Genomic DNA, 21,247 nt, shown 5'->3' with positions numbered 1-21,247 from the left:
ATTTTTAAAAAAGCAAAAGTACTACTGGGACCTAGCTACTTTATGAGGCAATCAACTAGGTTAGTTTCAACACAAGTTCAAGATTTAATTTGTCTGTGTTTGTGTGTTGAACACGTGTGATTTCTTTTTTGGGACAACTTGTGGGGTGAGGTCGTTTTCCACCTTCTTCTTACCATCCTTATTGGGTTTTATAGGACACTGGGGTACCGTTTAGGATTATAGAACCACAAATACACAAGAAACGATAGGAATCATGTTGCATCTATTTGATACTAAATAATTCGTGAATTTTGGGGATAAAATTTATTAATAGCTGTCAAGTCAAAAGTTTGACAGAATATTAGTCCATCCATGCCAATTATGCTACGCAGCTTGACTTGATATAATAAATTTAAGTAAATAAAGGCTTTGACGATATACATATTTTATCTTAAATATGATGTGATTTACATATCTATAAAACTATTAAAACTTGTAATCTTAAACATATCATAATATTCAAGTAGAAATAAAAATTTCTTATTAAGGGATCGTTAATTTAGTTCAAAGGGATAAGAAATTATAATGTTGAGATAAATTTCAGAATCATTTAATTGTGTCCTTAATTGGGTTTTTGTTTCCGTTACAAGGGATCCAAGGATTAATTATACCAAAAGAATCTTTAATATGCTTGGCAAAGTTGTTTCAAGTCAAAAGGGGTGGTAACCTCTTTCAAATTAGTTTGATCAGTTTATGTTCAAGGTGACTTCGTTCTAAAAAATGATCTTTTTAATGTAAGATTTTCTTCACACACTGACACACGTTGTTGCTTGCACTGCCCTCAAATTTTCGTTGACATTTTGCTTATTTAGCTTTCTTTTATAAAAAATCGTCGATCACATCTTTTTGAAATTTTGTGCTTGTAAATGGTTTTGATATTTGTTAAATATATTATTCCTTGCGTCTTCTTTAATATGACGGAGTTTGAAGTACTGTTTTCCCCTAAAAAAGTGTATAGTTGAATTTATACGTTGTTTATGGACAAGTGAATTGATTTGATCCTAAAATCATAAATGATTAGACAAAAATGTAAGGCTTAGCGTTAAAATCAAGATAAGACGATAGAGATCTTGAGCTCGGGAACAGAGCTTCCGGAGGCAGTAAGAACAATATAAATAAGCAAGAAAGTAAAATGTTATTGAGCTTTGAATAAAGTCTAGTGTATGCTTGTCATAAAATTCGCCCCCTTGCAATGATGGTAGAGCTCACCATTTATAGCTGCACATAGGAAACAAGGTCTTAGGATCAAGCCCTTTTTAAATGACAATTATGAAGACTATTGAAGAATGTGTAACGGCAGGCTGTGAAGGCCTTTATAACGAACCACACACTTAATGCTATAAAATATTCTTCATTGAATGTTACCGAGTGACAAATATTTATTTCGCCTTTATGAATGTCATTTTCTCTGGTAACAAATGAGATCGTTGCCCTCAGGCCCGACTATTTCCTGTCTTCGGCTCCACGTGTCTCTTTCTCATGCGATCATCAAATATGAACATATTTTACCCTATATAGATAGTCTCCCTACGTTCTGGTGGCATAACTTTCTGTCACCGGGAAGTTGGTAGAGATACCTTTTTTTGGCGGAATATTTTCTGACCCCCTCTGAGAATTTTCTGACGGTTGATTAGACGCACGTTTCTCCGCATTTAATGCCCCGAACACGCGTCATCCCATGATTTTGCATCATTTTTGCCAGGTATCGAGGTAATTATGGCCACGATTTTAACCGTCTATTCTTTTACTTATACGAATCAAACTTCTTCATTTACACTTCATAATTCTCCAAACTTTCTCAAACTCTCTTTACTTAACACGTACTTTGTCTTCAACCTTTATTTAACCTTCGTCTTCAGAGAAACCCTTCCTTTCCATTCTGATTAAAATGACTTTTTCTTCTAGAAACCCTAGTTTGTCAAAAAATAAAGGTAAAGCTGATGATGATGCTCCCCCTACAGTGAGCACCATTATCCCAAGAAGTCTGATCACAACTAAAAACTTCGAAGAGAAATATCCTTCCGGTAACCCTCGAACGTGAGCAATTGGCGTGTACCCTTCTTCCATCCATCCTTTCAGTATTCCTATTATGAATAAAGATGACCATTGCCAAGATTTAGACATTATCGCTCCTGATCTGGCGGAGCGGATAACCTTACCCAATATGGGTTTCACGTATTTTTATACGTATCCCTTTTACTTTGGGGTTGTTCTCTTTGAGTGGGAAGCTTGACTCCGTTATTGTGGAGTTTTGCATCCCTTACTAGGTATGCCTGGCACAAGTAAGTCCTTCTGTGTGGAGGACAGTCATTTGTCTTTGGCGTCTGTGCTAGAAGACGGGAGAGGAGCTAATCCTAGCTCGATTAATGAACCTTTTTTACCCCAAGATTTTTTGCAGTGGAATGATAAAATTTCATCAAATGTGGCCACCATGCTCTGCTAGCCAGTATGGATGATGATAACAACTGTGGGTATAGATGGAACAGTTCATTGCAGTTACCAATGGGGACATCATTCCAGCCACGACTTTATCCTTTCCGGAATTGTGGAACCATACTTGTAAGTTCATCGTTTGTTTCTTCTTCTATCTAAAGATCATTCCATGCTATTACTGATTCCTCGTCTTTTACTTATTTCAGCAACTTGGTGGATACCACCTAGGGTTGAAAGTTTGGACAAGTGGGTCCAGAAAACTTTAGATGTCACTATACCTGAGACCCGCACGTGGAAAGAACTATCCCTTAAGTTTGGGTGGAAGGCCAAATATCATGGTAAGTCGAACTCGTTATTTACCTTGAAAATGATAATTACAATTAAATTTGATTTTTTAGTTCTAAAAATACGTGATTTGTTTTAATGCCAGTTGTTAAGCGATAGATGCTAAGTGTGAGTCAAGAAAATTAGATAAGAGCTTGAGGATAGTATGTTAGCAAACCGAATGGCCGTGAGTCGGGGTGAATCAGGGTCTCGAGTTAGCCTACGCTGGGCCTCGAGGTCGAGCTAAAATACCTGACTGGGGATGATCGATGAAGGACTAACAGTTCCAAGGGCCTCAATGATGGCTCTTTATGATCAATGATGAGTAATAAATGAGGAACAATCAATGAAACACAATAAATGTAAGCAATAAATCAAAGGATAGACAATGGATAATGATTAAGTTAGAGAGCAGAGAATATTCTTGTTCTTGTATTGAATATCATGTATGTTTACAAAATGACAAGGGTCCCCTTAATATAAGAGGAGGAATCCCAACATAGTACATATGCATTTATTATAAAGATATACAACTAGTATAACTATTTAATGTCAATGTACTCACTTGTACTATTCTTGTGGACCTGGTCAGCTTTAGCCACGTGCCTTTGGGAATTTCCCGCTTGTTTAAGATAGCCACCGATTTGCACTGCCCCGAGGTCGAGCATAGGGAACCCTCGGGGTCAAACCTCGAGCTGTGCTTCGAGGCTTCTGAATACGGGCTATGAAATGCCATAATGATCACAAAATCAAACTCTTTGATTTTAGCCGTATATAGATAGTCCCCGCATTTCTTAGAATAGAATGATATGAAACGACTTTGATCTCGATTTTCTCGAGCCTTTTATGATGATGTCATGCTTGTGACGTAAGCTTTGGGGTGACTAAAACATCCCATCGATTTGTCTCCCTAGAAGTATTGAATATACTGCTAGTTCATTTTCCCAAAAGCGGTGATTACACCACCGATCCGTTTCCCCAAAAACATTGATTGCGACATTGATACGTTTCCCCAAAGGTATTGATTGCGCCGTCGGTTACGTTACTGTCTCTGTATAAATGGGGGATTTCTTGAACCAAGACTTCATTCAGCCCTTCTTCAAAAACTTTTAGCACTCATCCAAACTCCTATTTCTATGGTTCAAAAACCTTGACTGTAAGGTCATACGGCAACAGCTTTATCAGTTATGCCATGGCTCTTTTTCAGATCCTTTTCCCACTGAGTAGGATTATACTGGATTTTTTTTATTGTTGTTGTTCCAAAATAATGAGAGAGAGGCCTCATATCCTTCTCGCATCAGAAGATATGTGGATTGTAAATCGCTGCTCATCTCTCTTAACTTCAACCTGGTGTGGCGCTCCATTCCCTTTGCCTCCCATGGAGCGAGTTGGCACTATCTACTAACTTTTGCATCCTACAGTGGTGCAATGTCTCAAGGAGTGGCTTCACAATAGTAGTGCTGACGAGACCCATACTCGCCAAGTTTTTCACCTGGCCATAATTTTCCTTGCTTGCAAAGAGATTTTGCTCTTTGATATGCTATAGCCTCTTCCTTATCTATTGCTGCTTCGGAGGAGGTCCTCCAAGAAAATGCTCTGAAGATCGAAATGGGGTCCCTAAGGAAACTGTTTTCGAAGATCCCATTCCCGAGGATATACCCTCGGAAGTAGATTAGGCTTTTCAGTTGTTGTTTTTGCTTCTTTGTTTCTGTGTAAGGACCCTTTGTGGGTCTTTGTTGTGAGCACATGATTTTTGCTTCACAAAAACAACTCCCAAAGAAATCAAAAAATAAAACAAATTGCCTTTGGGTACAATTTTGAGAACTTTGCGTGACATTTTGGATAATTATTTTTGTCTGTGCATATTTATTTCTACTTTAATTAAGAAAAATACAAAATACATGTTGCATGCATATTTAGGATTTAATTGTGAATTTTTGAATTAATTAAACCATGTCCTATTTTTAAGAATGAAAATCACAAAAATAGGAATTTTGGTAGCTTTGTCATTTTTATTGTTTAATTATGTGATTTTATTTTTGTTTGATCTTGTGTGTTAATTATTGTTAAGGGTTAATTAATATCTTTTTAAAATAAGCTTGGTTTTACAATTTAATTTAGGAATTTTGGTTTTTAGGAATTAAAAGAAAGGAGTGAAAATTGGTTTTTAGAAAGGAGTGAAAATTGGACCAGATCGGAACTGGGCCGTCTTGATTTTGACCAAAACCAGGCCCAAATATCACCCCTGTACTCGGTCCAGTCAATCTGGCAAAACGACTGCTCAAATGGCGTCGTTTCTGTCACGTTCAATCTGGACCGGTGATTTGTTTTGATTGAACGGTCCAGACCACTCCTCTCTTACCCGTTTTGACCCAACACGGACCGCCCCAATACTACTCCAAATGACATTGTGCCTATTAAGTGAATTGATCCAGGCCGTTGATCGTACTTGATCCAACAGCCAGGATTAAAACACCCCCTTCGTATATAACCCCAATCCCTTACCCCACACCCCAAATCCATACCCCCACCTCTTCGTCTCTGAGCTTCAGAGACCAAACAGATCCCCCGCCTTTTTCCACCGTGCACCGCCCACCGGAAATCGCCTCACGGCGGTTCCGGTGGTCCAAACGACCCCATCTCTTCACCACTGATTCTCCTCGACCTCCCCATCCCGAATCCCTAACTCTTATCCCTCGAATTCCAGCCGTGTGCTTCGAATATTAGATCGAAAATCAGGCTGGAACCCTATCTCGTCCAATGGCCTCCAATTTCACACCACAACTTCCCCAAGCCTTCCTCGTTCCAGTCCCATACTCACTTCCCTTCGAATCAAGCCCAAGAGTTTCGAATATTCATTCAAAGGTCCAAACCCTAGCGCCACCACAAGATTCTGTGTTGGCAACGCCACCTCCCAAGCCATCCCTAACGTTGTAACCTCTTTGACTCCCTCACCCCAAATCCCACCCAGGTTCTGTCCAAATCTTGTTAGAGCCTTTCGAATTTCAGATAGAAGGTAAACCCTAGAGGAACCAACTTTAGACTGGTAAGAGGTTAAAGGTTTGAGGTCTTAACCGACTTTAGTCTAGTGTTCTCACTTGATAACACTCGATTAAGGTCCGTTTTGGCTTCAAAATTTCAAAACGAAGTGTCAATGAGAATGGGGTTCATTTGGGTTTCTGATGTTTGAGGTATTCCTCCTCTTTTCCTTGATTATTGTTTGTTATTTGCCTAATTAGGTTTCCTTTTTATGTTTGTCAATTAATCCTCCTCCTCTTTCGGACCCTTTTCTGGTCCAGTTTTTCTCGTCCTGGTCAATTGGCATATGTTGCATTGTTTAAGTATGTTTGTCTTTTTAGTTTGGTTGTAAGGATCAGTGCCCGTAATGTGCGCGCACAAAAACTGTGTCTAGACTTGTAATTGGTTACTAGTATTACTAGTTCAAATGATCTCACTTTCGGTGATGTCTGATTCCTTGTTTGTTTTATTGTTCATCATTTCACATATAAATTCAGTTATGTTCATCCAGTGTGTGACAGTATTTCATTCATTTTTGTTTGATTTAGAATTGTGAACATAGTTAGTCATTCCTATGTATCTGTGTCAATCATGGTCTGAAATTTGACCTTGGTAGTTCAATATGATTTTGTTCAAATGCATTGGTCTTTATTTATATGCTATTTGATCTGACCTGAGTTCTAGTTTGAATTACTGATTGAATCTAACTTAGCTGAATTGGTTATAGCTGATGAATTTGGTATAGATTGAAAAGGGCTGAGGTAGGATAGTAATTTCAGGGGCTTTAGGAGGGTAATTTAGGAATTGAAAAGTTTAAAAATGGCTAGTTTAAGTGGGCTGTCAGTAACATACTTAATTAACATTAAACTAATGCATTTGTTTAGTGCTAATGGGGAACAAGACATAGTGGTAGGGAAAGGTTTAAAGGAAATGGATTAAGAATAGGTGCCCATACCTGTTTGAGCAATTAAATAAGGAAAAACAAGGGTAGTGGGGAACAAGTGAGTTAAAAGAGAACAAAACATGTAGTAGTGGTGGAGGAATATCATGGGCAGAAAATCTGATAAGGCAGGAGGGGCAAGCCTGTTTTGGGGGTTATATATAAAGTCATTTTTAGACAGAAGAAAAGGTTTTTTTTACACAGGGAGGGGGGCTGGTTTTTTTTAGAGCAGAAAATTAGTTCTTTTTCAAGCTTTTGAGTCTTGTCTGAGCTTTCTTGGGAGTTTCACTAGTCCTGAAGAAATCAATTGATTGCTAGCTACTGGAATCAGTAGTTGTTTTCTACTTAGTTTTCCAATGAACTTTTGGTTTCAATCGAGACCTTCTCGGATCAGTTTGAGTGTTCTGTTGCTATGGTATGTTTCTAGGGTCAATTTGAAGGTCATTTGGGTTTTTTCGAATCGGTTTTGGGTTAATCTATTCATCTTGTTAGTTCAAAACATTTCTGAACTCTTCCTGGATTGAAAAATATGTTTCTGGGCTGAGCTGGTTCTATTTGTGGCTGTTTGGAACTTCAAATTGCTGTTGTGAATTGCTGTTGTATTGCTGCTCGCATTACTGCTGCTGCTGATCTTTCTTCTACCTTATCTCTATTCCAATTCCAGGTACATTTCCTTGATTTGCTTCCATGTAACTCCAAGTTGAAGTTGAAATGAAAATTGCTATCAGTTCTCCGCACTTTGGATGTTGTCTAATATAGTTTAAGTGTTTTAAATTATCACTTGTTGCTAGTTGATTAAGATGGTATTGATTTGAGTAATAGACATACTTGTAATAATGTGGAATGTTAAGTGGGATTTCCTTAGGCTAATCTGAATTATATGTTGCAACTAACTGTCAGTCAGCTTAAGGATCTCGAGTTTGTTAAGTGGTTAGATCGATGAGTGTGAAATGAAATTGGTTGTGGCTAATTTAGTTTGTATGTTTAGTATAGAGTTCTCGAACATGTAGTAATGTGAGCTGAAATTATCCTTCAGTTTGGCTAGTTTAATTTTGTGCCTGATAATTTGATTAAAATCAGAAGGCAGTTGAAATAGGAAATCACTTCGAGTTCTTGAATTCTCATGTGTACTGATAGTAAACTAGCATGAAACCCTGAATCGTTTGAACATTGATTTAACATCCTCAATATATGCTTTCTTTCACCTTAATAGTATCCAATAGCTCATCAAAAGATAAGTAGAAATAATCTGAGCTTTAAGCTGAAATCAGAAAGGTTAGTTATTTCATCAATCAATAGGTGAATCACGTTTTCCTTTGTTGTAAATGGTGAAATATGAATAACTTGAAGCTGTCCATGAATACATGAAAGTCATTTTTGAATGAGGGATCAAGGCTTAACATCCTATCTCGAATGGGCTGGGCTCCGATGCATTTCAGGCGGCCCAAGTTTGGTTTTAATTAAACACCCGTGTAAACCTGGGCTCAAGTCTACGACTGGCTTGCTCTCGTGTGTGCCTGGATTTTGGTCCATTTAAACGGGCTGTGCTTCAGGCCCAAGCTGGCTGAAGTAGCGTGAACCCATTGACCTCAAATATAGTCGTTATTAATTAGGATTTCTTTCCCTTATTTTTAGAGACAAGAATAATTAGAAAAATCATAGTCGCTTAGGGATCAGTATTTAAATAAAAATGAGATGAGCCTCGCCAAATAAAAAAAATGGAAATTGCGGGGCCCTCAATAAATGGGTAAAGTAAAACATTTAGAATTCGGGACGGGCCGTTTAGTGAATTTTGCGGCCTTCCCCAAAATAATAATGCTTTAGTCTCTTTAGGCGCGTATTTTAAATAATTCTACCTTCTTAAACTCGGGTGCACACTTATGTGACCCAAATCCAAATCTCAACGAAGTCGGAATATGTCGATAGTCACGGGTACATTGATTGTGACGTGGTTCGAGATGCATTTCCATGACGTTGCAATTCTTTCTTCTTTTTAATAATGAATGAGACGAGCCTAGATAAACAAAAATACATAAGCTGCGGGGCCCTATATAAGTGTTTGTAAAATTCCTTAGACATCGGGATGGGCCATTTAGTAAAGGTTCACGGCCTTCCCCAAAATGATAATACGCTAGTCGCTTTAGGCGCGCCTTTAATAATTTACTTTCTTAAACTCGGGTGCACATTTATGTGACCCAATTCCAAATCTCAACGGAGTCGAAAGGTGTCGATAACCACGGGTACATTGATGTGACGTGGTTCGAGATACGTTTTCACAACGTTGCAATTCTCTGTTAAAATATTAATGATAATAATAAAAGCGGTTAAAAATTAAAATTTGCACATAGGTTCATAATTGTACAAAAATCAGAAAATTAAGCCGAATACGACGGTTGAGCGACCGTGCTAGAACCACGGAACTCGGGAATGCCTAACACCTTATCCCGAGTTAACAGAATTCCTTACTTAGATTTCTGGTTCGCGGACTGTAATACAGAGTCAATCTTTTCCTCGATTCGGGATTCAACCGGTAACTTGGGACACCATAAATCTCCCAAGTGGCGACTCTGAATTAAATAATAAATCCCGTTTCGATTGTCCTTTAATTGAAAAAAACTCCCTTTTTACGCCCCTCGCGGGCGCAGGTGAAAAAGGAGGTGTGACAGCTCTGGCGACTCTGCTGGGGAGTGAACCCAGAATCTCTGGTTTCGCAGACCCGAATTCGAGCTTAGATAAATTGTTATATTTGGCTTTATCTGATTTTGTTACATGTTTGGGCCTAATGTGCTAAATGCTGCTTTTACCGCTTTGATATTATCTGAACTGTATATAAACTGTGCCGAAACCCTTCTCTTCTTACCCCGGGGATGTGCTTGAGACTCCCTATTCTGTTAGTGTCATACCTGAAATAAGAAAGAGGCCGGACAAGTTACTAAGCCGGATGGCCTTTTGGTTCCCGGTAAGTATGCCCCCTCCTCGACTCGAGTTGTCCGCTCGGGTACACAGTCTAGAACAAATACCTAGGTTATGAACCTAGAATAACTCAGCTTCATACTGGATCCCTAGTAGGAACGTTGTTTGTATCACGTGCATTTGACTTTGGAGGCTCAACACAGGGGTTGGGTCTGTCTAGGACAGGTGTACCAAAAAATGGAAATGACCATCCTGATGCATCTTACTTGCTACCTGTGCATTTATTTGCTTCGGACTTGCATGCTGACCGACTTTTGAATACTTTGAGGAAAGAGAGATAGAGATGGTTAATCGCCTGTTTTGAAAAATCAATAGTGTCGAAACTCTGTCGATTTTTTGAGAAAATGAAAAAAAAAAAAGAAAGAAAGGGGGTTTTGTTTATGAAAAATGGTTTTATTTGCCATTAAAAAGAGTCTTGTTTTCAAAAGAAGTTTGTTTTATCGACCCGAACTACGCCGGTTTAATTCTCACAGGGTGCGGGATACGTAGGCAACCCTTATCGGGTCCAACCTCCCCTTTACAAAAATGTCAAAATTTTAATTTTTCGTCATAAATAAGTCGGGTGATGCCATTTTTGCCAAGAATAGCCGAATGTTTCCGAAAGGGACGCCGGAAAGCTGACTTTGCATAAACGGCCACTTTTATTCATTTTTGGATTTTTGACCGGTCGACTCACCCAGCTTTAAAATCGTCGTTCCCGAAGTGCTGAAAAGCCGTGTGCGGAGCCGGATCTTCCTTTTAATCTATGAAAAATTAAAAAATAGTCAATTTGTTGAGTTAAATAAATTTTATTTCTTAATCACCTTAATAAATGTGCAGGATGAGCACGATGCAAAATGAACCTTTTTCAATAATGACTAAAATCCCTTTCAAGTTGCGGCTATGGTGGGATGATTTAGGTGGTGAAGGGCGAGACGAGGTCAAGAAATATCTAAAAGGTCTTACGGGTTTATTGGAAATCCAGCATCGGGGGGATATCATAAGAGCTTTGGTCACCTGCTGGGACCCAGCACACAATGTCTTCCACTTCTCCGATTTCGAACTCACTCCGACCTTGGAGGAAATAGCCGGGTACATCGGAAATGCTGAAGTTCCGTTGAGGCAAAAATACCTGGTTGCTCCAAGAGCTGTCACTGTACATCGATTTTTAGATTCGTTTAAGATACCCAGGACGGTCCATAACCCAGATTTGGCCGCAAGTTTTTGTAATCCGCGCTTCATATACGACATATACAGTCATGTCGGAGGATTCAATAACCCGGGTAACAAGTTATGCAGCAAAAGTAACCGTCAGAAGTGGGACAAGCATAGACGAGTGACTTTTATGATAACCTTTTTGGGCCTTTTGGTATTTCCAAGGAAAGACGAAAACATTGATCTGAAAATAGTCGGGGTCGTCAGTACCTTGCTTATTCAAGATGAAAGCACTCTTGCGCCTATGATAGTATCTGATATCTTCCGAGCTCTCACAGCCTGCAAAGCCAGAGGGAACTTTTTCTAGGGGTGTAACTTGTTGCTACAAATATGGATGACTGAGCATCTCTGCCACCGTTCCCCGCTCTTGAGTTATGGTTCCTCGAAGAAAACTTTCATAGAAGAGTTCTACATAAGAATCAAGGGGGTCAGTCTACCCGAGGGAGTTACGGCGTGGACATCATTCTTTTGGACCCTCACCCCCAACCAAATACAGTGGACACTAGGATGGTTGCCTGTGGATGAAATCATATATATGCTAGCCACTGGACCCCATTTCCTTTTGATGGGACTCCATAGTATTCAGCCCTATACCCCGTACTGAGTCTTGAGACATTTGGGGAGATGCCAAATAGTTCCGAAAGATGAAGATCTTAGTGACCAAGTAGTCGAGATTGGGCCCAACGAACAATTTCCTGAAGCAACAGTCCGACAAATTTGGAGCGAGTGTCAATACTTAACGGCCAATACATGTGTACATGATCGGTCCAAGGGTGAAGTTTCGCCGGGATACCTTGCTTGGTTTAGGAAAGAAATTGAGTTTTGGAGACCGACCAAAAGGCCCCATATCTAGGAGTTCGTCCAGGCGTTGCAAGAACAGTGGGATTGGTTGGCTAAAGAAGAAAGTTACAGTGCAGAAATAGACAAGCTGAGGCAACTAATTAGAGACTTGGAATTTGAAAATAGTCTGCAAGTTGATGCCGATCGGGGAGAAAAGAGCAAATTGGCCCAAGAAAACGAGGCGCTGAAAGCCCAAATCTGACAGATGGGGAGAGATGCTGACAAACAACAAAGGAGTCGGTCGGATGAGCTGTTGATAAAAGGGTTAAAAAAGGAAATCGGTGAGTGCCGGGATGATTTGAAGAAATCTGAGGATACCATAGCATAACTCCAGGCACAATGTGCAAAGAGAATGAAAAAGCGCACACAGCAGGCAAGGAAAGATCGTGAAAAGACCATTGTCAGTCTAAAAAGGAAGGTGACCACCCTAGAGAGCGAGACGGCTAAACAAGCCAAGACTTTTGAAACCGAGAGTAAACACTGCTATAATCTGATGGCCTCAGTGGAAGATGAAATACAGCAGTTACGGAAACAACATCTGCATGATTCTCGGGTTTTGAAGGCTAGAGGGGATCAGATGGAACGCCTACTCCTAGAGAAAGACCGAACCAGGAACAAGATTCTGACTATTGCTCATGCTATTACCAGGAAATGTCGGCAGTGTGAAAACATGACCCGTACTACCTTCTTCTCAGCGGTGATGATATTTGTGAAACACGTCATGTATGAATTGGAACAACTAGAAAGGAACCTTGCATCTAAACCCGCGGCGAGGCCGAATGACGCCCCGCGGGCACCCAAATTTAAAACTTTAATGTGTTCATAGTTTGAACCTGCATTTTCTTTTTCTTAGAGTCTGTTGTCGGTTAGAGTCTATCTTTATTTCGCATCAGAGTATGTCAGTAGTTATTGAATTCGTACTTGGTTTGGTTTCGAGTCTGTTATTTTCCTTTCCAAGAAGCGTCTGGTCTGTAATAGAATGTCTATTAATGAAAAATCGAAAATTTCCAAAAATTATCTTTTTACTTTTCGCACTTATAGGGCAGAACTACGCTCGGTCTGATTCATGCGGGGACATGATATGTAGGCAATCCACATAAGATTCGACCACCAATAAAAAGAAAAAGAGAAAAGGCAAAGTGAATAAAATAAAGGAAAAGAAAGAAATAAAAAGAGAGATAAAGAAAGTTTCAGAAACACTTAAACGAGGCACAAACCAAGTAAGCCGGAATGACGCATGCGGTCGGAGCAAAGATATGTTAGAAATGGTTAAACTGTTTAGGAACATTGCATCCCCCAACGTGAAATTGCAATATGTGTTAAACTCTAATGCTAACAAGTTTGTTGTAATGCCAGAGATTTCGAACCAGTTAGTTTGTTAGAACGTTCTGGCAGATTACCATTACCAAACAAGATCCAAAGGGCCCGTACTAAAAAGCATGACTAGTTCAGACCAAAGTGTCGAGGATGAAAGGACGGAGAATCAAATGCTGAAGGAGGAAATGGATAAGATGAGACAGGAGATGAAAAAAATGCAGCTGGCCTTAGCTAGGGTACAAAAAGTGCCTAACCCTCCGGTTATTCCCACTCTTCCACCAGGACACACGCCGGAATACCCTCCCCCCGGCCCTTCGACAAGCTTCCCCAGTCACCAATACTATCAGGGAAGAAATGCCTATGACCCCCAAGCTTCACAACCCAATCAGAACCCTCCTCCACCAAATGTTCCTGTTTTCGTGGCACCCCCACCAGCCACGCTGCAAAGATCATCCAGCGAGCCGTTGTTTCAGGCTCACGATAACCAATATTACCCCCCTGAACCAACCTTCAAAGCACTCGAGCCTCATACTTATAATACTCATTTCGAGATCCCGGTAGAGACTGAAAACCCGGCTAAGGGCCCAGAGCAAGACGAAGTGCTTTGAAAGTTTAAAAGCCTGGAGCAGTCCTTCAGGAATATCTATGGGTTAGGCAACCAAGTCAGTATGGCCTACAAAGATCTGTGCCCATTCCCAGACATTCAATTGCCTGCAGGGTTCAAGATGCCAAAGTTTGATCTATACGAGGGGCACGGTGATCCAATGGCACATCTGCGAGGGTTTTGAGAGGGGCCGGGGGAAAAGAAGAGTTGCTGATAGCTTACTTTGGTCAGAGTCTGAGCGATTCTGCACTGGAATGGTACACAAGACAGGATCCGAGTAGGTGGTACACCTGGGACGATTTAGCACAAGCATTTGCAGGTCACTTTCAGTACAACCTTAAGATCATCCCAGACCGTCTCACATTGCTGAAACTTGAGAAGAAGCCTGGGGAAAGCTTCCAAGAATTTGTGTTCCGCTGGAGAGAGCAAGCGGCAAGAGTTGATCCTCCGATGAGAGAGGGGGAAATGGTGGACTACTTTCTACAGACTCTAGAGCCAACTTACTTTGGTCACTTGGTGACGTCAGTTGGCAAATCTTTCAACGAAGTAGTAAAAATGGGCGATATGATTGAAGAGGGACTTAAGTCCAACAAAATCTTGAGCCATTCGGCGATTAAAGCAACCACTCAGGCCATCCAGAGCGGCACGGGAAGTACGCTCGGAAAGAAGAAAAGGGAAGATATTGCAACAGTCGAGGCAGGTACTTGGTCCAGATCCAGAGGTCCCCCCCTCACTACCAACCTAGACCCCGTCACTCAAATTACCCACACATTCCATACGGCCCTCCACAGCCCTACTACCCACCACAAGAGCCACATTTCTCTGTCCATCACGCCCAAACTTACACCCAGCCTCCGGCTCGCCCGTAATTGCATGCGCTGGCTCCCCAGAATACATATCCACCTCCACAAAATACATATCCACCCCCACAAAACGCATATCCACCTCCACAAAACACATATCCACTACCAAGGGCCTACAGGAATCCTTCGGGACCAGGTTTCCGTGGGAATCAGACTTTCAGGAATGAAAGGGTGCAGAGGCAGAGAACATTCACTCCGCTGGGAGAAACTTATACTACTCTGTTCGACAAATTGAGGCAGTTAGGCCTATTGAGTCCTGTGGAGCCCAAATTGCCAAATCCCCTTCCCAAAAATCTAGACCACTCGGTAAGCTGTGAATATTGTTCGGGGGCTCCCGGGCATGATACTGAGAATTGTTTGAAGTTGAAGACTGCCGTACAAGATCTTATTGACACAAATAGGATCGAGGTCCAGGAGCCAGAGGCACCTAACATCAATCAGAACCCGTTGCTGATGCACCATGAAGCCTACATGATCGAACTAGTGCACGAAGGAGGGAAGCTCACGAAGCCCTCACAAACGGTAATGATGATCCGTGCCAGTCCGAAAGAAAAGTCGGTCAGTGGAAAAGCGATAGTACAGTCGGAAAGGGTAGAAGGCAAGTCAGTGGTGGTGATGGGGAAGAGTTCGTCTGATGTTTCCAAGAATCCAGAGCCGGCCAAAGTAACGGTACAAGGGATATCAAGCAAGCCAGTAGCCGTGAAGTATGAAGACTCAGTAGTCACTCGAGCACTGATTGATAATGGGTCCAGTGACAATATCTGTCCTTTGGCCACATTGAACAAACTAAAGGTCGATGATGACAGGATTCACCAGAACAACATCTATGTGTGAGGGTTTGATGGCGGTGGTACAGACACAGTAGGTGACATCATACTCGAATTAACAATTGGTCCAGTCGAGTTCACCATGGAGTTTCAAGTGTTAGACGTGGCAGTGTCATATAATCTTCTGTTGGGGCGACCCTGGATCATCGCCGCCAATGCAGTGCCTTTTACATTACATCAGATGGTCAAATTCAAATGGGATAGGCAAGAGATCATAGTACATAGGGAAGATAATGCAAGCGCCATAAGGGATGCCATCGTACCCTTCATAGAAACTGATGATGATAAGGGACCATGGGTTTACCAGGTTTTCGACACGGTTTTAGTGGACAAAGTTCCCGAAGGTGAAAGCATCCCACTTCCCAAAATAGCAGCTGCAACTGTCATGGTAGCCTCGGAGATGTTGAGGAACGGGTTTGTGCCAGGCAAAGGTTTAGGGGCTGATCTTCAGGGTATTGTTCAGCCGGTTTCTTTGCCCAAAAATCTGGATACCTTTGGGTTGGGGTTCAAGCCTACAACGGCGGATGTGAGACGGGCCCGCAAGTTGTAGAAAAGAGTCTGGGTCCTTCCCAAGCCAATCCCGCGCCTATCCAGATCATTTGTCAGAGCAGGTATCAGAAAGTTGTCGGTCCCGAAAGTTCTCGGACCACTGATTAGGCCACGTGGAGATTTGAATGAGGGCTTTGAAAGGCTGTTCACCGATGTCAACATGATAGAAGATGGAGAATGGTCAAGTAGGTTAGATGTACAGTTTGTGGGGCCTAAGGCAAATACCAACAATTGGATGGCTACTCCCCTTCCTACCTGGAGGGAGTCTTGGTAGTGGGCTCTGATTTTTCTTTCTTGTCTTTTCGGATTATTCCTGGGTTGTAATCCAATTTTGTTTTGTATTCGGCAAAGTGTGAAACTTTGTTATCCCGTATTTTAATAAAGTGAAAGCTTTTGTTCTTCTTATTTTGTTTTAACTTTGTTTTCTTCTTTTCTCTTTCTGAACAGTTCTCTTTATAATGGTTCTAATGACATGGAATGCACAACAGATCTTCAACCCAGTCTAAGAAATCAATCTGATTCTGGACTAATTGTACAAGAGGCCGATTATGATGATGAATCGGAATACGATGAGGATGAAGCCTTCGAAGAGATAAACAGAGAGTTAAGCCAGTTTGAGGAGAAATCCAAACCCAATTTAAATGACACATAAGCCATCAACTTAGGGGATGCAATTGATATCAGGGAAACTAAAATAAGCATCCACATTGCACCGAATATCAGGGAGGAACTAATCAAAGCACTCATTGAATTCAAAGATGCTTTTGCATGGTCGTATGATGACATGCCGGGCTTAAGCACCGATCTAGTGGTTCACAAATTAACCACTGACCCGGCGTGCCCTCCCGTCAAGCAGAAATTGAGAAAGTTCAAGACAGATATGAGTGTGAAGATTAAAGAAGAAGTAACCAAGCAGTTGCAGGCAAAGGTTATTCGGGTCACTCGATATCCTGATTGGCTGGCTAATGTGGTGCCAGTGCCGAAGAAAGATAGGAAGATCAGGGTGTGTGTCGTTTACCGCAATTTGAACAGGGCAATCCCCAAAGAAAACTTTCCATTACCCAACATCCAAATCTTGATCGATAATTGTGCTGGACGTGAGATCGGGTCTTTTGTGGATTGCTATGCCGGGTATCATTAGATTTTGATGGATGAAGAAGATGCGGAAAAGACAACTTTCATTATGCCGTGGGGGATTTATTGCTACCGGGTAATGCCATTTGGTTTGAAGAATGCTGGGGCAACGTACATGAGAGCAATGACTACTGTGTTTCATGACATGATACACAAAGAGATTGGGGTATACGTGGACGGTATGATCATAAAATCCAAGCATCAGGAAGACCACGTAGCCGACCTAAGGAAGTTTTTTCAAAGACTTCGAAGGTACGATATTAAGCTCAACCCGGCCAAATGTGCATTTGGTGTTCCATCTGGAAAGCTGTTGGGATTCATCGTCAGTCGACGAAGAATTGAGTTGGACCTGTCAAAGATCAAATCCATCCAAAATTTGCCACCGCCGAAGAACAAGACAGAAGTAATGAGTATGTTAGGGAGGTTGAATTATATCAGCAGGTTTATTGCGCAACTCACAACAACTTGTGAACCCATTTTTCGGCTATTGAGGAAAGATGTTGCGGTAGAATGGACGACAGAATGTCAGGAAGTATTTGACCAAATCAAAGGATATTTATCAAATCCACCTGTATTAGTTCCACCTGAACCGGGACGACCGTTAATTCTTTATCTAACGGTCCTGGAGATTTCGTTTGGCTGCGTACTGGGGCAACATGACATTACAGGAAGGAAGGAGCAAGCCATCTATTATCTCAGCAAGAAGTTTACAGGCTATGAGGTTAAGTACACTCAACTCGAGAAGACATGTTGCGCCCTAACTTGGGTGGCCCACAAATTGAAGCATTATCTGTCATCATATACTACTTACCTCATTTCACGCTTGGATCCACTGAAGTATATTTTTCAGAAGCCTATGCCCACAGGAAGATTGGCAAAATGGCAGATATTACTCACAGAATTCAACATCGTCTATGTGACGAGGACGACCATGAAGGCCCAAGCATTGGCTGATCACTTGGCCGAGAATCCTGTTGATGAAGAATACGAGCCCTTGAGGACGTATTTTCCTGATGAAGAAGTGATGCATGTAGATGAGTTGGAATTATCTGAGGAACCAGGTTGGAAGCTCTTCTTTGATGGAGCCGCAAATGCGAAAGGAGTTGGAATAGGAGCGGTACTTATTTCTAAAATAGGACATCATTATCCTGTTACGGCACAACTACGTTTCTATTGTACCAATAACATGGCTGAATATGAGGCATGCATTTTGGGCTTACGGTTAGCTGCAGACATGGATGTCTAGGACGTCTTGATCTTGGGAGACTCGGACCTCCTGGTGCATCAGATTCAGGGTGAATGGGAAACAAGAGATTTGAAGCTCATACCATATCGACAATGCTTGCTTGATCTGAGTAAACGATTTCGATCAGTGGAGTTCAGACACATCCCAAGAGTTCATAATGAGGTTGTCGATGCTTTGGCCACTTTAGCATCGATGTTGCACCACCCATACAAAATTCATGTTGACCCATTGCATATCCAGGTTCGTGATTATCATGCTTATTGCAACATGAAAGAGGAAGAAATGGATGGCGAGACGTGGTTTTATGATGTCAAGGAATACCTCAGGATGGGGATATACCCGGAGCAGGCCACCGGATATCAAAAGAGAGCCATTCGTCGATTGGCAAATGAATTTTTCCTCAGTGGAGGAGTGTTATACAAAAGAACACCAGATTTGGGATTGCTGAGATGTATAGATGTTGGTCAAGCCACGACAGTGATGACAGAGGTACATGCGGGAGTTTGTGGGCCACATATGAGCGGATATGTATTGGCAAAGAAGATTCTTCGAGCAGGGTATTATTGGCTCACTATGGAGCGTGATTGTATCAATTTCGTGCGAAAATGCCATCAGTGTCAGATACACGGAGATTTGATTCATTCTCCGCCAACAGAATTACATACAATGTCAGCACCATGACCATTTGTTGCATGGGGCATGGATGTCATTGGACCGATTGAGCCGGCAGCTTCTAACGGTCATAGGTTCATTCTGGTCACCATCGATTATTTCACCAAGTGGGTTGAGGCTAAAACTTTCAAGTCGGTAACCAAGAAGGCAGTGGTGGATTTCGTTCATTCCCATATCATCTGTAGATTTGGGATCCCCAAAGTGATCATCACGGACAATGCCGCTAATATTAACAACAGTTTGATGAAAGAAGTATGTCAACAGTTCAAGATTACACACTTTAATTCCACCCCATATCGTCCCAAGGCGAATGGAGCAGTTGAGGCAGCCAACAAGAACATAAAGAAGATACTGAGGAAGATGATAGAAGGATCCATAATGGCATGAGAAATTACCATTTGCATTGTTGGGTTATCGCACTACTGTCCGTACTTCAGTAGAGGCAACTCCTTATTTGTTGGTATACGGAACTGAAGCAGTGATACTGGCAGAAGTAGAAATTTCGTCCCTCCGGATTATCGCTGAGGCTGGGATTGATGATGACGAGTGGGTTAAAACCCATTTGGAGCAGTTGAACTTGATTGATGAAAAAGATTGGCAGCTGTGTGTCATGGCCAGTTGTATCAAAAGAGAATGGCAAGAGCATACAACAAAAAGGTGCATCCCCGGAAGTTTGAAGTAGGCCAGCAAGTGCTGAAACGCATCCTCCCTCATCAGGCTGAGGCAAAGGGCAAGTTTGCCCTGAATTAGCAAGGGCCATTCATTGTAACCAGAGTGTTGTCCAATGACACTTTATGTTTAACAGATATCGAAGGGAAATGCGTCGACATGACTATCAATTCGGACGCAGTTAAGAGATATTATGTATGATTTCTTTTGATTGTAATTGTTATTTGGTTGCACTTGGCATTTATCGGAGAATGAAATGACGGAGGCAATTCTTTCGTCGCCTTAGACTTTTTACCTTTACAACCCAAGAGTTAGCCTAAAATCCCCCCTCTTTTGGAATCAGTAATGAAAGTGAAAGAAAAGAGAAGAGAAAATAATGATAATAAAGACAAAAGAAAAGTCACAAGAAAAACAAAGGAATTGGAACTACGTTTGACCTGATTCCTCAAAGAGGATACATAGGCGCCTCACGGCTCGGTCATAGTGTAATAAAAAACAAAAATCCCCAAGGAAGAAAAATTGGGGCAGAAGTTGTGTTTATAATTTTAGGAAAGAAAGTTGATTCCAAGAGTTGTAATGTTTTACCCATCAAAATTATTTTGAACCTTTTACCCTTTTTCTTTTAGCCATACACAAAAACCCATATTGATGTCCAAAAAAGACATCCCGATCAGTATCTGAGAAGTGCCAAGTCATGCAAATGGAAGTCGGGAATAACAATCTGATCCCCAACAGAGAAGAGGATCATAAGCTGGAAATGAATTGATAGCCGAAAGAATCCCCAGCTGAGAAAGTCATATCGGTAACACTCCGATCCCTAGCTGGAAAAAATAAAATAAAATGAGAGAGTCTTATCGGTGAAAACCTCTACAGGCACCATAAGGCGACGTAAGTTGAGAGAAATAAAAAGAGAGAGTCTTATCGGTGAAAACTTTCACAGGCACTATAAGGCGATGGGAGTTGAGAGAAACGAGATAGTCTTATTAGTGAAAACCCCTCGAAGGTCACTATGAGGTGACAAGACAAGATTGGCGGAAAAGATCCGCATTTGGCAAAGAGTTGAGTGCATGTTTATCCCCAACAAGATGAGGCCGTCCGAAAGATTGATTGATACAAATAGACTGGGTTAATTAATCCGGAATGCACGACATGATCGTTGTGATCGGTTGTATCATTCAGACAAGTTCTTTTCTTTCCTTTTCCCCAGCATTTGTTCAGAAAGATTTCTTCTTTTTCTATCTTTGGAAATCATCACTTTTTCATTTCTTGGTCTAAAGACTTTATCTCCACAGCAGTTCGTTTTTGAAAAGGATTTTCAGAGCTTATTACCAGTTGCCAAGATGGTGCAAAAACACAATGTGGATAGGACGGGCCAAAGATAAGGCAACAAAATGAAAAGAAGTTTGTCGCAAGACCAAATGATGAATGGGTCTAGATTCCAAGAGGACCGAATTTCCAGGGGAAGTTGGAGAAAAACAGAAAAAAACAACAGTTGAAAAGTTATGGATCAAATTCCAAGAGGATCCCCAGCAGATTTGCGAGATGCAGGAACAACTCCGACAGATTATCGACCAAGTTCCACGATGGTCGGACAACACAGAGAGG

This window comes from Nicotiana tabacum, chromosome 18 (genome assembly GCF_000715075.1).
Source record: "Nicotiana tabacum cultivar K326 chromosome 18, ASM71507v2, whole genome shotgun sequence".
Lineage (NCBI taxonomy): Eukaryota > Viridiplantae > Streptophyta > Magnoliopsida > Solanales > Solanaceae > Nicotiana > Nicotiana tabacum.
Note: the sequence above shows the minus strand (reverse complement) of the source record.